This window comes from Biomphalaria glabrata, chromosome 5 (assembly GCF_947242115.1).
Source record: "Biomphalaria glabrata chromosome 5, xgBioGlab47.1, whole genome shotgun sequence".
Taxonomy (NCBI): domain Eukaryota; kingdom Metazoa; phylum Mollusca; class Gastropoda; family Planorbidae; genus Biomphalaria; species Biomphalaria glabrata.
Window position 1 is genome coordinate 46,854,778 of NC_074715.1, and position 14,357 is coordinate 46,869,134.

Sequence of the window (14,357 nt, forward strand, 5' to 3'; positions counted from 1 at the left end):
GTTTCCTCAATATGTCTATTGGTGATTGTATTACTGGTTTGTTGATGAAAAGTGCTCGTGCATCAATGACATCATTGAAAGAGCGATTTGCCATTTATTTCATCATACAAACAATAAAAGTAGCACAGTTTGTCATAAGCAGGTCTTCATCTAACAGTTGTCTTGGTTCAAGAAGAAACCCAAAGGTATCCATTTTCTTTCCAGCCTTTGAAATCTGTCCAGCACTTCTGTCGCAACACGTTTACATTGCAGTTCTGTTGACAGTCCTACATTAGAACTCAACTTCCCATCAAGTCTTTTCTTTCTTCTGGTTGTTTTGATTACAGGGAATCCATAGTATTCACTACCTTCTTTTGCTTTTTCGATGGATTGGATTTTTGTCAGTTTCTCATCATTTTGCAGAAAGCATGAAAGGGTACTAATTTCTTCAGCAGCTTCCCGTATATGCTATCCAGACTTTTGTAGTTTCTTCTGAACTATAGTAATTGGGCGCAAGAGCTTTGACCAGAATACAAGATAGGCAAAAAAATCTTAATTTTCCACTGCATGAAGAAGATTCTGTGCTAATATTATATGGTATTACGTCATTGTTGGTTGTTTATGTTTTATGCGCAAGAAAAAGGATTCAGATAATACAAAGTGGGAAAGATCCATATCTCGCTATGCTCGAGTATAGAAATACTCCGATAAGTGGACTGTTGTATGCACCATCACAACTGCTGACAAGTAGAAGATTCAGGGACATCATTCCAACTGATCCCAAACTATTGAAACCATCGGTAGCTGAAAATGCAGAGACATTACTCAACGAACGACAGATGAAAAGCAAAGTGAAATACAATGCAAAAGCAAGACTACCTAAAGGTTATTCTGTCGGAGAGTTCGTCTAGGACAAACATGGCAGAAAGCAGTTGTCATAAAAAAACATTCAGCACCCAGATCTTACATCATAAAGACAAACGGAAAAACATACAGAAGAAATCAACGCTTTTTGAATAAGAGTTTCGATGAAGACATCTCTGGGTATTATGATACCGATGGAGACAATGAACTGCAAACTGTTGGAACAAACGAAACTGACAGTTATAGACCAACGTCTAGTGAACTTGTTGTGCCAGTCAAGACAACCAGAAGTGGACGAATTGTTAAAATTCCTAGTAGACAGGGCCGGCCTTAGGCCACTGCAGCCTAAGCGGTCACAGTGGGCCCCGCGCTTTCATAGGACCCGCGCTAATTCTAAGTGTACATTATTAAATTAAACCATTATAACGTATATAAAATAACAGGGTTTTAGCGACCTCCTGATTTTTTAGGGCCTCCAGGAAATCTCATGAAAAGGCAAAATATAGGGCCTACGATAAAGTCCTGAAATTTTTTTAAATTTATTCAAATCTCCTGAAGAATAGACGAAAATGACATTTTGGGGTGCCTATAAATAAAAAGTGGCACTGCGAGCTTTCATTTGATAAAAATTTATTGCAAAGACGAAAGTAGGCCTATTTTCTAATTCAAAAAAAATAATATTGACATTATGTTCATCCCTACCCTGACTAGGCACCGCGCGATCCGTTTCGCAAAGGGCCCTGCAAATGCTAGGGCCGGCCCTGCTAGTAGATATCACTCTTAAGAACTTTAAATAGAAGGGTGTGATAATAACTTCAAAAGGAAGGATGTGCTAATATCATATGATATTACGTTATTGTTTGTTGTTTATGTTTTGTGCGAAAGCAAAAGGATTAGATGGAAATAAAAAGAGAGTTTACATTGGATTGAAGAAAGATGAATAGAGGGGTAATAACTCGAGTGTGAAGTTTAATTCTGAAATTATAGACGCCTAACCCGAGCATTATTAAGAATAACTTTTGGATCTGTTATACTCGATTGTGTAAATTTTGCTTCAAGCAGGTTAAATAGTGTAGCCATAAAATACTCGCCATTTAGATCTATTATTAGTAAAGGTAACAAGATACCTGGAATTCGCTGTATATCATGCAGTTTTATTCGTGGCAACAAAATTTAAAATGTAAAACTAACTTTAGAAAAAAACTTTGATCTCTGTGGGAGAAAATATTTTTAAAATGTCAACAAAGTCAAAGTACTGATAGACCTAGATCTAGGTTTAGTCCTTGTGATAAATTTAATCCATAAATGTTGAAAAAAAAAAAAGACACCCGTTGACACTATTTGTCAGTCAAATATATTAATGTATTTACAAATAAATTTCAGACACCCATTTGGGGGCCCCCCCTAGGTGGGGGCCCGGGGGGATTTTAAAATTCTCCCCCCCCTCCCCCCCCCCTAGTTACGCCACTGAATGTGTCATCATATAATGTAGGAGGATACTAGCTAAGATTCATCCATTAAATGAGATTACGGCAATAAGTAAAATACAGGAATGGATGAAACATAAGGAATTAAATACAATAACTATAGTTTCAAATGTAGACAACCATACCGGCATTAATAATGCTATATGAAGATATAGCATCGACATAAAATAGTACAAGATACATACATAATAAAGTCATAATGTAATGACGGGGAACGTGGTTGTGTACTAATGTGTACTCACACATTCCTATAATATAAAATAAGCATAGTAAAATGTTTACACTTACCCGTTTGTCCCTAATGAAACCTCACAACTAAACTTCCTAACAGAGGAGACTGCATGAATCCTAGCGGGCCTAACTTGGAATGCTTTGGTCTCTCTATATATAGTTGGGGCATTTTGTTTAACGGGTGTGGAAGATAGCTAGCTGATTTTCTCACATGTATCTATGTACTGGACACGTCAGGCGTCATGTCCGATTTATGGCCTGTACCGTGAGAGTAGGGACTAAGGTGAATATGCATTTGTCCAGCCCGATTGCAACGCTATTCTTAGAGCGATGCGTATCCTGCGGGGGTGGGGGGGATAGGTGTGAAAAGTTATTAGGCCGCAGCGTGAAGGGACTATTGTGTGCGGTGCTCAAAATTAAAAGTTAGCCCTAGAGAGGCCAGTTAATGTTTTACGTGGAGATTCGTCCCGTGAGAAGCGGTGCGAGGAGAGATAAATCCTAAAAGAAATTAGTTGTGGGTGGACAAGAAAATAATTGTTTTAAGTTAAAAATAAAGTTTCTCACGGTTTGCTGGGAAAATCTCAAATGAACTTTTGCATGCAAGTTTCGTATCGTCACACACGGCTTTAGCTATCTAGATTATATACAATGTAAAAATGTGTTTGTTAACCCTGATATAACTGTTTGTCAAAGAAGTGTGTGTTATAAAGTGTGTGTAAAGTTGTAATTAGGTCAAAGGTGTACAAATGGTAGTATGGGATACAATGGGCGAAGCTGAAAGCTTAAAATGCGATATTTTATGTAGTACTTGTAAGAAAAAAAAAAGTGATTTTTAGAAAGCCAGAATAGAATAAATTGGAATTTCAATCTTGTATTTCTGAAGTCATGAACCATAATCTTCAGATACAACAACAAAATTTAATAAAAATACTCAGAAAGACACAAAGATAAAGGCACATTCCTCGTCCCATATGCTAGGACAAATTTGTACAAATGCTCTTTCTTCCCTTTCACATATTTTCGTCTTGAATTCTGCACGTCCTTGACTGTCCCATAAACATAAAAGCTTTACTTTATGGTTGTTGTTTTTTTTCCGCCTCTGACGCAATGGGAAAGACTCCATCTGCAGGTTGAATGTCCCGAAAGCCTTTAATTAATTGTCTAGTTTTTTAGTTAAATGTAGCTAATGACAGAGTTTTGTTTGAACAGCATAGTGGTGTCACAGTGGTGTCATAGTGGTGTCACATTAGGACAGAACGTGGACCTGTTGTCACCTCTTCGACTGCTTACATCTGCCCTGCACCACCGTAGCTGTTCCGTCCTAGGCAAGTCGACCTGAAGGTGTTCACATTTTTGTACATAGAGCTCAAATTTTTGTGAACTGATGTTTGTTGACTTTCTAATCTGCAGCTGTTTTCAACTAGTTTCCGTTACCTTTAGTGAGTGTGTGTGTGTGTGTGTGTGAGTGTGTGTGCGTGTGTGTTGCATGTGTGTGTTTCAATTTAGTTTCGTTCTTGGCTTGTTCTGTTTGCTAGTTGCGCTCTTTAGTTCATCAGTATTTAATTGTTCTGCGTTTTTTTTTTTTTAGAAAACATTGTTTCGTTTTTATTTTTATAAACTTGTCTTTTTAGTTTTATTTTCCCGCAAAATGTCCATGTCTCTTGGCCACGTAGATAGGCTCTGGTTCATCGCTGTGTCTGTTGGCCACGTAGAACAGGTTATGGTTCATCTCTTGCCTGTGTTTGTTGGCCACGTAGAACAGGTTATGGTTCATCTCTTGCCTGTGTTTGTTGGCCACGTAGAACAGGTTATGGTTCATCTCTTGCCTGTGTTTGTTGGCCACGTAGAACAGGTTATGGTTCATCTCTTGCCTGTGTTTGTTGGCCACGTAGAACAGGTTATGGTTCATCTCTTGGCTGTGTTTGTTGGCCACGTAGATCAGGTTATGGTTCATCGCTTGGCTGTGTCTGTTGGCCACGTAGAACAGGTTATGGTTCATCTCTTGCCTGTGTTTGTTGGCCACGTAGAACAGGTTATGGTTCATCTCTTGCCTGTGTTTGTTGGCCACGTAGAACAGGTTATGGTTCATCTCTTGCCTGTGTTTGTTGGCCACGTAGAACAGGTTATGGTTCATCTCTTGCCTGTGTTTGTTGGCCACGTAGAACAGGTTATGGTTCATCTCTTGCCTGTGTTTGTTGGCCACGTAGAACGGCTATGGTTCATCTCTTGCCTGTGTTTGTTGGCCACGTAGAACGGCTATGGTTCATCTCTTGCCTGTGTTTGTTGGCCACGTAGAACGGCTCTGGTTCATCTCTTGCCTGTGTTTGTTGGCCACGTAGAACGGCTATGGTTCATCTCTTGCCTGTGTTTGTTGGCCACGTAGAACGGCTATGGTTCATCTCTTGCCTGTGTTTGTTGGCCACGTAGAACGGCTATGGTTCATCTCTTGCCTGTGTTTGTTGGCCACGTAGAACGGCTATGGTTCTTCTCTTGGCTGTGCCTGTGGGCCACGTAGAACGGCTATGGTTCTTCTCTTGGCTGTGCCTGTGGGCCACGTAGAACGGCTCTGGTTCATTTTTTGGCTGTGTTTGTTGGCCACGTAGAACAGTTATGGTTCCTCTGGTAGTGAACTTTTTGGGAATAAATAAGAAATAAAAGCCTGGGCGTTAGTTTTGATCGAAATCGGAATGACGCCATTCTCACAATAGTCCCACCACCTTCATGCAGGCGATTTGTCCAAAGAAATAGCAAATATTCTATATAGTTTGGGATCAGCGGCGTTTCATGTTCTGCGAGGTTGTGTAACCCTGTACGGCAAGATGCCTTACGGCTTTAGGGTCTCTAGTTCGTGATTTAATTTACCCCCTCCCCCTTTTTTTTTTCTTCAAAATATAACTCTCATATAAAGGTCTGTTTCTCCCCTATGTGGGTATCAGTCACAATGGTAAAGGGGAACAACATGTGACCATGCCAAAGAACCCATTGTTATTCATTGTGTTCCGAAAGTGTGCCTATTTTAATTTATCTGTGTATAAGGATGCAAAAAAAAACAAGAAAACTATTTTTAAAACATACAAATATTACTAAAATAAGTGTTTTCCGTCACGTTTAGTTTGTTATACATTACCCTTACTATTTACGAGCCATGCCTTCAGGCAGCGATTTACAAGCTAGCTGATCATACAGACATTAGGACAACAAGATCTGCACCATGGCCATGCCCCCTTTGATCGCAGCGACATTAAAGTAGAATTATCAAATCCCCCAGAAAATAATGTTAACATTTGAACAACTTTCGCTTTGCTTTTTGAACAATACAAAGATAGCATTATAAAAGGAAACTCAAGGAAAGAACTCAACATATATCAGAAGTTTTAATGTTGAGTGTCATGACAAAGTTAAAAATATGGAACCGTAAAACTAGAAAGAAGTGAATGTACATATCGCAATATTAACCTTACTTGTGAAAACATGGAACGTACGGTTTCGTCTTATGTGTTTTTGGTAATGTAATCTTGTACTGAAAAAAATTTATACATTTAAATGTATTTAAAAGTACAATAGCAAAAACCATGTACTTTAGAATGTTTATAATGATATTTCTGTACACTTTTCATAATTGTAAAATGAAATCTCGCTTGCAGCGCAAAGTTATTTTTCTTTTTTAATTTAGTTGGCAACAGTGGCCGTTCACTATGGCGCCCTTCATTAGGCTTAAATGACGCATCGTGTGACAAATATAATCAGACAACAACACACTACTATAACTGTACTTCCAAAGTATCAACAATATCACAACAGGGCGCTTACAAGTTTATGTGATTTATCAAGCAATCTTTTTTTTTTCCTTTCTTAAAATTCGCTTTGTCTGCAGACGACATGTCTCCTACGAAAAACGAAAATTTCATTTATCTTCAAATAATAAGAGGATGGAAGAGGGGAAGGGGTGGTGGGAAAGATAAACCAATTTTCTAGGATTACAAATAAGCAAAGAACAGAAGGGGAAAAATATCATTGAATACAAAATCAATATTAGAACATGAAACACGATTTTCTTTTTTGATGTATATCTATGTCTATTAAAGCAAGTTGGCGCCGAAACTGGTCTTAAAAATTGTGCAGAGAGCGAGCCGTCATACTAGCTTACGAAGGATGCCAACTCAGAAGTCTGGTCAATAACTAGGAGGGCAGGAGAGGTCTCAAAAACCGGCCCTGCTTCATGCATGTGGCGCGTGGGCTGGTCAGAGAGATGGATCTTTCGGTGGAGTGGGCTGCTCTTTCCCCGTCCGGTTCCTTCCTCCCAATGGAGGTTCTCGGCATGCCGGCGATACGGAAGTGCCTACTTGACCCAGTGGTAACAAGGCAGAGTGATCCCACACGGCTACTACATTCAGCCAGAGAGATTATTGCATCGTATTCAGCTGGAGTGACCATCATCTACACAGACGGCTCTGTGCAGACGCTCGAGTGCAATGTGAAAGCTGGGTATGGGGCGGTAGTCCGACTCTCTGGCACCTTCGAATGAGACGATCTCATGGGACCCTGCCAGAGAAAAAGCAGCCACGAGGCTGAACTGGAAGCAATGTTCCAGGCACTGGAATGGGTGGAAAGAAAAGTAAGTAATGTGTCTTGTCTACCGACTCGATATCCGTTCTAGATGCCTTAGGGGGGCTAGAGGAAGGCGTCAGAAGGGTAAGGGACCTCCTCAAGGTTAGGGAGCGTTGGTGTGATTTGGTGTGAACGTTACCTTGCAATGGGTGCCCGCCCATTGTGGAGTGGTCAGTCACGATTTGGCCAACCATCTCGCGAAAAACCGCGGTCCAGATATCAAAGTATACGATCCCTGGCCGACCAAAGATTGTTGGCGCTTTGGCACGATGGCTGGGATTCTTCAGATAAGACGACCTTCCTTTCACGTGCTCTCAGGGGGTAATTCTCAAACGCTACCAATTGGGTTTCTGATTCGGTCTTTAAATCTTTCCGTGAGCACCTCTGTTACGTGGACCAGCTTTCAGCTCACAAGAAAGGACTGCTTTTGGCATACGTTCGTAGAAACCCTTAAAAAACTTTTAAATTGTTTTAAATAGGTATCCCTTTGTCTTTTCGGAAGGGGGGGGGGGCAGGTTGGTTGTGGAATTTCCCCATCTCCCCGCCATATAAACATATTTTTATACAAGAAAAAAAGACTTTTGGGGTTGGAAAGTACAGAATGTATAACAAAACGAGATGATTACATACTGCCGATATTATTCAGTTTAGGTTTAGACATGTGTGCATATAATATGTATACCGAATATTGTTAAAGAAAGTGTTAGTGTTTCAGAAAGAAAAAAGGCGTTGTATTTATTTCGATCACAGAGATCGTCAATCTTTAGACAATCACTCAAAATGTACTTTTTTTTTAAAAAGAAAAATAGTGTTTAATATTTAAAACCGATAGACAGACTGTCGGACAGAAAGCACAAATACAGAAGCTGTTTTTACTTCTCTCATAGATAGATGAGTTCAGAGCGAGAATTTTTTGTTCACAGAAATAAGTTGGAGGGCGCGAGAGTAACAAATATGTGTGTGTGTGAGAAAGAGAGAGAGAGAGAGAGAGAAAGAGAAACACAAATAGAAAGAGAGAAAGTTAAACAGAGAGGAAAGAGAGAAAGTAAAACAGTGAGACGAAGAGATAGAGAAAGAGAAACAGATAGAAAGAGAGAACGTAAAACTGACTGAGAGAAATAGAGAAAGTTAAACTGAGAGAAAAAGAGAGAGAAAGAGAAACATAGATATATATAGAGAGAGAACTAGAAACAGAGAGAGAAAGAGAGAGAGAGAGAAATAGAAACAGAGAGAGAAAGAGAGAGAGAGAACTAGAAACAGAGAGAGAAAGAGAGAGAGAGAGAGACAAATAGAAACAGAGAGAGAAAGAGAGAGAGAGAGACAAATAGAAACAGAGAGAGAAAGAGAGAGAGAGAACTAGAAACAGAGAGAGAAAGAGAGAAAGAACTAGAAACAGAGAGAAAGAGAGAGAGAGAGAGAGAGAGAGAAATAGAAACAGACAGAGAAAGAGAGAGAGAGAGAAAGATAGAAAGACAAGCTCGGACATTTACGTTCAAACCTTGACAGAAAGGAATGAATGCGTTGTGTCAACATCAGTTTCTGCCATTAAAACTCCTGAAGGAATAACATCAGCGACCATTAGGAAGCGCTCCAATGTCTGACCAGGTATGCACTGGTCAACACCCCCAGGAACGTCCCGAATGTGAGACACGACATCCTTTTTCAGGGGAACCGTTCGCTGACACATGGGAAAAAGTGGCAACGCCCCAACACCCGCTTAGCTTCAGACACTGGTCCAAGCCGTTCTGTTCCTGACTCTACATGTTTACTTACGCTGTATATCTCTAGTCCACGGAAACCCGGATTCCCATTCTCCCCCCCCCCCCCCCCCGAAGCCCTCAAGAAACTAGATAAGTGCTAAATTATTTGTCAAAATTAGACATGGCTCATTCCATTTCCTAAATTCTTTATCACATCCTCCATTACAGGGGCCTCCTGAAGACAGATCACTACATTCCATCTTTCAAATCACTCCTTCAGTTAAACAAAGTTGACAGGAACAGGAGAAAATAAAGAATATATAAATATATCATTGATCTTTCGCCCCCCCCCCCAACATCCCCTCATCTGTTCCTCCATCCCTCCCCCCCCCCCCCCTTAACTTTAAAAAAAAATAAATTAAGAACGCATACTTGGAACGTAAAACAAATAGAGATAATTTCCCCCGCAAGCAAGCGACCGTACCAAAAGAAAGGGGAATAACAAATAATAACCGGGGGAGCTAACCTTTGAAGATAAGTTGTTTCTCACAAACCTGATGAAGACGAATGAATGACGTGGGCCTTTGGATGGCGCTACGGTTAATTAGTGCCGCATTACGCGAGGCGAGAGCGAGAGGATGAGACAATCAATTTAAGGCCGGGACAAGATTTACTGCTAGTTGATTGAAGTTAGAAAAACACATTTAGACAAAAAATTTACATTTCTGTTTGCTCCAGCTAGAATACATGTTTTTCGTGTAATGAATCTTTTCAAAAACATGATAATTCCACATGTCTCATTTTTCTTTAAAAACTCACACTCAGCTCCGTGAGCTAACTTCATTGAGTGAAACGTGAACATTTTTTTCTCCCTTCTTTAAGACTTTATTAGAAGGTTGTGACGTCAGTAATTCGTTTTATGAATTTTTCAATTTTTCGCTTCGTTAATCTTATCGCTGGTTACATTTCTCGGCGTCATTCTCGTCATAATTTTATTTTGTTTAAATGATGTTCATTCAAGCGGAAGAAAGAAAGGAAAAACCGAGGAGGGATAAAAGAGAGGATAGCAGTCCAGAGAGGCAGAGGGATAGAGGAGGGATCAGGGAGTAGGGACTAGGGAGGGGGAAGTAAGTAAAACTTCAAATTTTTTTTTTAGCTAAAAATCTGTTGGTTTAGCAAAACACCACTTTTTTTTTATCTCGGTAAGTGCGTTGGGTGTGGTAAAGTATGTAGGTCGCAGCTGGGGCTGCGTAGCCACGGAAAATACTGCAGTCCTCTTGAATCTTTGGACTCGAAGACAATGTCTTATTATGGTTTTTATATGAAAAAAACGAACTAATATTCATTCTCTGGCACTGCCAGGGTCGAGCTTCGTTAGAGAGAAACTTGTAGTCCCTTTAACAGTGTTCACTGAGAAATTTTCTGGTGATGCGGCAGCTGTGCAGCAGTACCGCCCTCTGACATGCAACGAGAATCTTCTTAGATATGTTATTATTATTATTGCAGTTAGAACTAGACGCGCTAATGTACGTTTTACTTTAATCATCAGATTCGAAGACATTGCCACTAATGTGGAACAATTTGAAGCAATGAAATTATCCCCATAATAATAATAATAATAATAATAATCTTGTCATCAAGTCCGAAGATTAGTGAGGAGTGCAGTATTTCCCGTGGCTGCGCAGCCCCAGCTGTGACCTACATATTTTGCCACATCCATGGCATGCATAACCATTATCCGCAGGTGGTCGATTCAGATTTTCTTTTCGCCGTCTGCGTTTGTCTTCGGCAGCGGATTATCCCCATAACATGTCTTGGAAAGGCAGATTGCGTTTCTAGATTTACCTACAGGCAACATAATCTAATGTTTATGGGCTTCACGTGCCTGGGGGCCCACAAAAAAAAAACGTTCCAGGAATATTGTCTATCTTTTTGAAGAAAGAGCAAAGAAAAAAAGGGGCCCCATAACTCAAAAAGCTTAGGGCTTTATTATGTCTAAGTCCGGCCCTGGCTGTCAGACCAGCACAACAAGCAACTTCATTAACTTTACCCGAGGCTAGGTACACATTTAAAGCTGCATGAAAATTTATCCCAATCTCAAATTACGAAAATAAAATCCCAGCAGTTCACCAATCGACTTCCTCTTCCCTAAATGTGAGTTATGATTGGACAATGAAGTAAGATTAGATGGGGTTAAATTGTGAGGTAAGGTTGAGTCAAAGTGTAAGGTAAGTTGGAGTTAAATTGTGAGGTAAGTTGGAGTTAAAGTATGGGGTAAGTTGGAGTTAAATTGTGAGGTAATTTGCAGTTAAATTGTGAGGTAAGTTGGAGTTAAATTGTGAGGTAAGTTGGAGTTAAAATGTGGGTAAGTTGGATTTAAATTGTGAGGTAAGTTGGAGTTAAAGTATGGGTAAGTTGAAGTTAGTTGTGCGGTAATTTGGAGTTAAATTGTTGAGGTAATTTGCAGTTAAATTGTGAGGTAATTTGCAGTTAAATTGTGAGGTAAGTTGGAGTTAAATTGTGAGGTAATTTGCAGTTAAAATGTGGGTAAGTTGGATTTAAATTGTGAGGTAAGTTGGAATTAAAGTATGGGTAAGTTGAAGTTAGTTGTGCGGTAATTTGGAGTTAAATTGTTGAGGTAATTTGCAGTTAAATTGTGAGGTAATTTGCAGTTAAATTGTGAGGTAAGTTGGAGTTAAATTGTGAGATAAGTTGGAGTTGAAGTATTAGAGGAAAAGGAATGTCAGTATACAGTTCAAGACAATAAAATTGTGAGTCAGTTGGTAGTTGAAGTGCATTGTCTTTAGGCAGTGGCTTACATTGTGCTGTGTGCAATGAATATTGCTTCACCCTTACAGCCAATGAGAAATCAGGACACAAAGTTAAACATAGTGACGTCAAGCGCGAGAGCAGACATTGTAACGCGAGATTTGATTGAGTGGTGTTGTCCTTACCTGGCTGTCAAAATAACAACATATTGCTAACACAGACATTATCGAGTCAAACTTTAAAACTGGCACTCGTGAGGTATCGCATTCCTCAAGTAGTCTCCCCTTAAAAATGTTCAAGATTGGTTTAAAATGTATGAAAATTCTAATTGTCGATATTTAAAGATTTATATATGATAGTACCTTAAATATATTGCCCCTTTTACTAAATATAAATATCTGTTATATTGTCCAAAAATAATTAGGCGAAAAGTTTTAATGCAATCTGTCGGGGAAGCCAGCAGTGACATCGATCTTTGTAATGGATCTGTCATAAGGGATTTAAGGGTTAATCGACTGCTTTATTACTATCAGGGTTAACAATTCGACGTCTGCTTGTAAGACTTGAATACAGTGATAGAAGGGGGATAGATTAATTTTGACTGGCTGTCTGACTGGAGGTAGGCGAGCTACACCGAAGTAGTTCTTAATTTTACACACAATGGAATTTGATTCGTAAAATTTAGGGGAAGTAATTCAAGTACATTTAAATATTAAAAGAATCTCATTCCAATTTATTTAGACAGACAAGCTACATAATCCCTTCCTTAATTATGAATGAAATAACAAGAGTTTTTAATTTTTTTTTCTAAGTACGCACACATAAATAATATCCATGCTATTTTTTTTTTACCCGTACAAACTAAATTATAATCCCCCAAAAAACGATTTAAAAAAAAAAAAAGGCCATTTCGTGTCATACTTATGATACCATCAACGAAACAGAGGCTGAGTCGTAAAGCGCTTAACTTCTGAACCTGGGAACCCTGGTTCGAATCCTGGTGAAGACTGGGATTTTTTAATTCGGGATCCTTGGACCAAGCTCTAATGGGTATCTGATATTAGTAGGGAAAAAAATAAAGGCCACATGACACCCTCGTAAACCGTAGGCCGCAGAAAAAAGATGACCTTTACATCATCTGCCCCATAGATCACAAGCTCTGAAAGAGGAACCTTACTCTGTATGTATAATGTTTCACCACCCTCTTGTTTCCCAAATTCTAAAGAAATTTGAGTTCTCTTATCGCTTGACACTAATGTCCAGTGTGGCATAACTTATAACATCAAGCCAATTTTCGTCTGAATAGTTCGGACATCCATGTAGCTACTTTGGCTCTACATGGCTCAGTTGTAAGTTGGTATTCTTTTGGTCGACTGTTCCCTTAATCATTATAACCTTTTAATTGTCGACTCTAAATGTGTGAGGAAATATTAAAAGCGGTGATAAAAGACATGGGCCACAACCCATAACACAGACTAATTATCCCCCCTTCATCCAGGCCAAGTAGCCAGGAGTAATTGCCTCAAAGTAATCTACCCTCCCTTTTTTTCTCCCTTTAGTCTCAGCTCCTCTTCCCCAGAGACGATCCCGTTCTCAACCCCACCCCACTTCCCATGTGCTCTATCCCCCCATTAGGCCGCCCCCTTTCCATACGTTTTAATGCTGCACGCGTCTTGTTCTTAATTGATTGGAAAGAGATCGATTCCCCATTGTGCTGTTCCTTTGATTCAAGTCCAAATATCGACACGTTCTTGGCTCTAATGTGTGCGTGTTAAACATTGAGGGGCTGTAGATATTGTCTTTAATGTGTGATTTACATGCTAGCAGGATCACCTTTGAACTCCAACTGACCCTTCAACCCTGATCCATTCCTTTTAATTCTAAGTGTTTTTTTTTTGTTTGCGGCCATTAGGGTTACTAGTGCCAATTCTTTTTACAGCTATTAACTAGTGTGTCTTTAAAACTGCTGTCTTAGTCTTGTAGATACTAAAAACAGCATTACAAATACATAGAGAAATAAAAATATGTTTAAATTAAATTTCACGTCATTATTACGGAACTTTAGAATATAAGTAAACAATAGCAAACGTAAATACAAGCATGCATGTTATATTTAGAACATTAGACGTCTCGAGATAAGAAGGTTTTGTTAGTGCCTCTTTACACCAATAATTTATCTTTAATGAACCAAGTTTTAAAAATACTCCTTAAAACCAAAGCAAAACTCTTGAAATCTATCAAAAAGGGTTTTAAATGTGAATCATCAGCCCTTATCACACTTGGTCAGCGGCCTAAATCACACTTTATCAGCGGCCTATATCACACATGATCAGCGCCTATATCACGCATGATCAGCGACCTAAATCACACTTGGTCAGAGGCCTATATCACACTTGCTCAGAAGCCTAAATCACACTTGATCAGAAGCCTAAATCACACTTGATCAGAAGCCTATATCACACTTGATCAGAAGCCTATATCACACTTGAGCAGGGGCCTTTATCACACTTGGTCAGCGGCCTACATCCCACCTGCCCTGCATGTTGACTATTTGACTTGCATTATTTAGTAGTCGCACGATGGAAGGGCCTCGCGAGTTGGTCTGGACAACCAATTACAACAGATAATTAAACGACTTCGATGCAAGGAAGATACAATTGGCTTAAACGTGCATACAAGCTAAGAGTCTTATTTGTTAATGTTCTTAATGTCAGAAAAA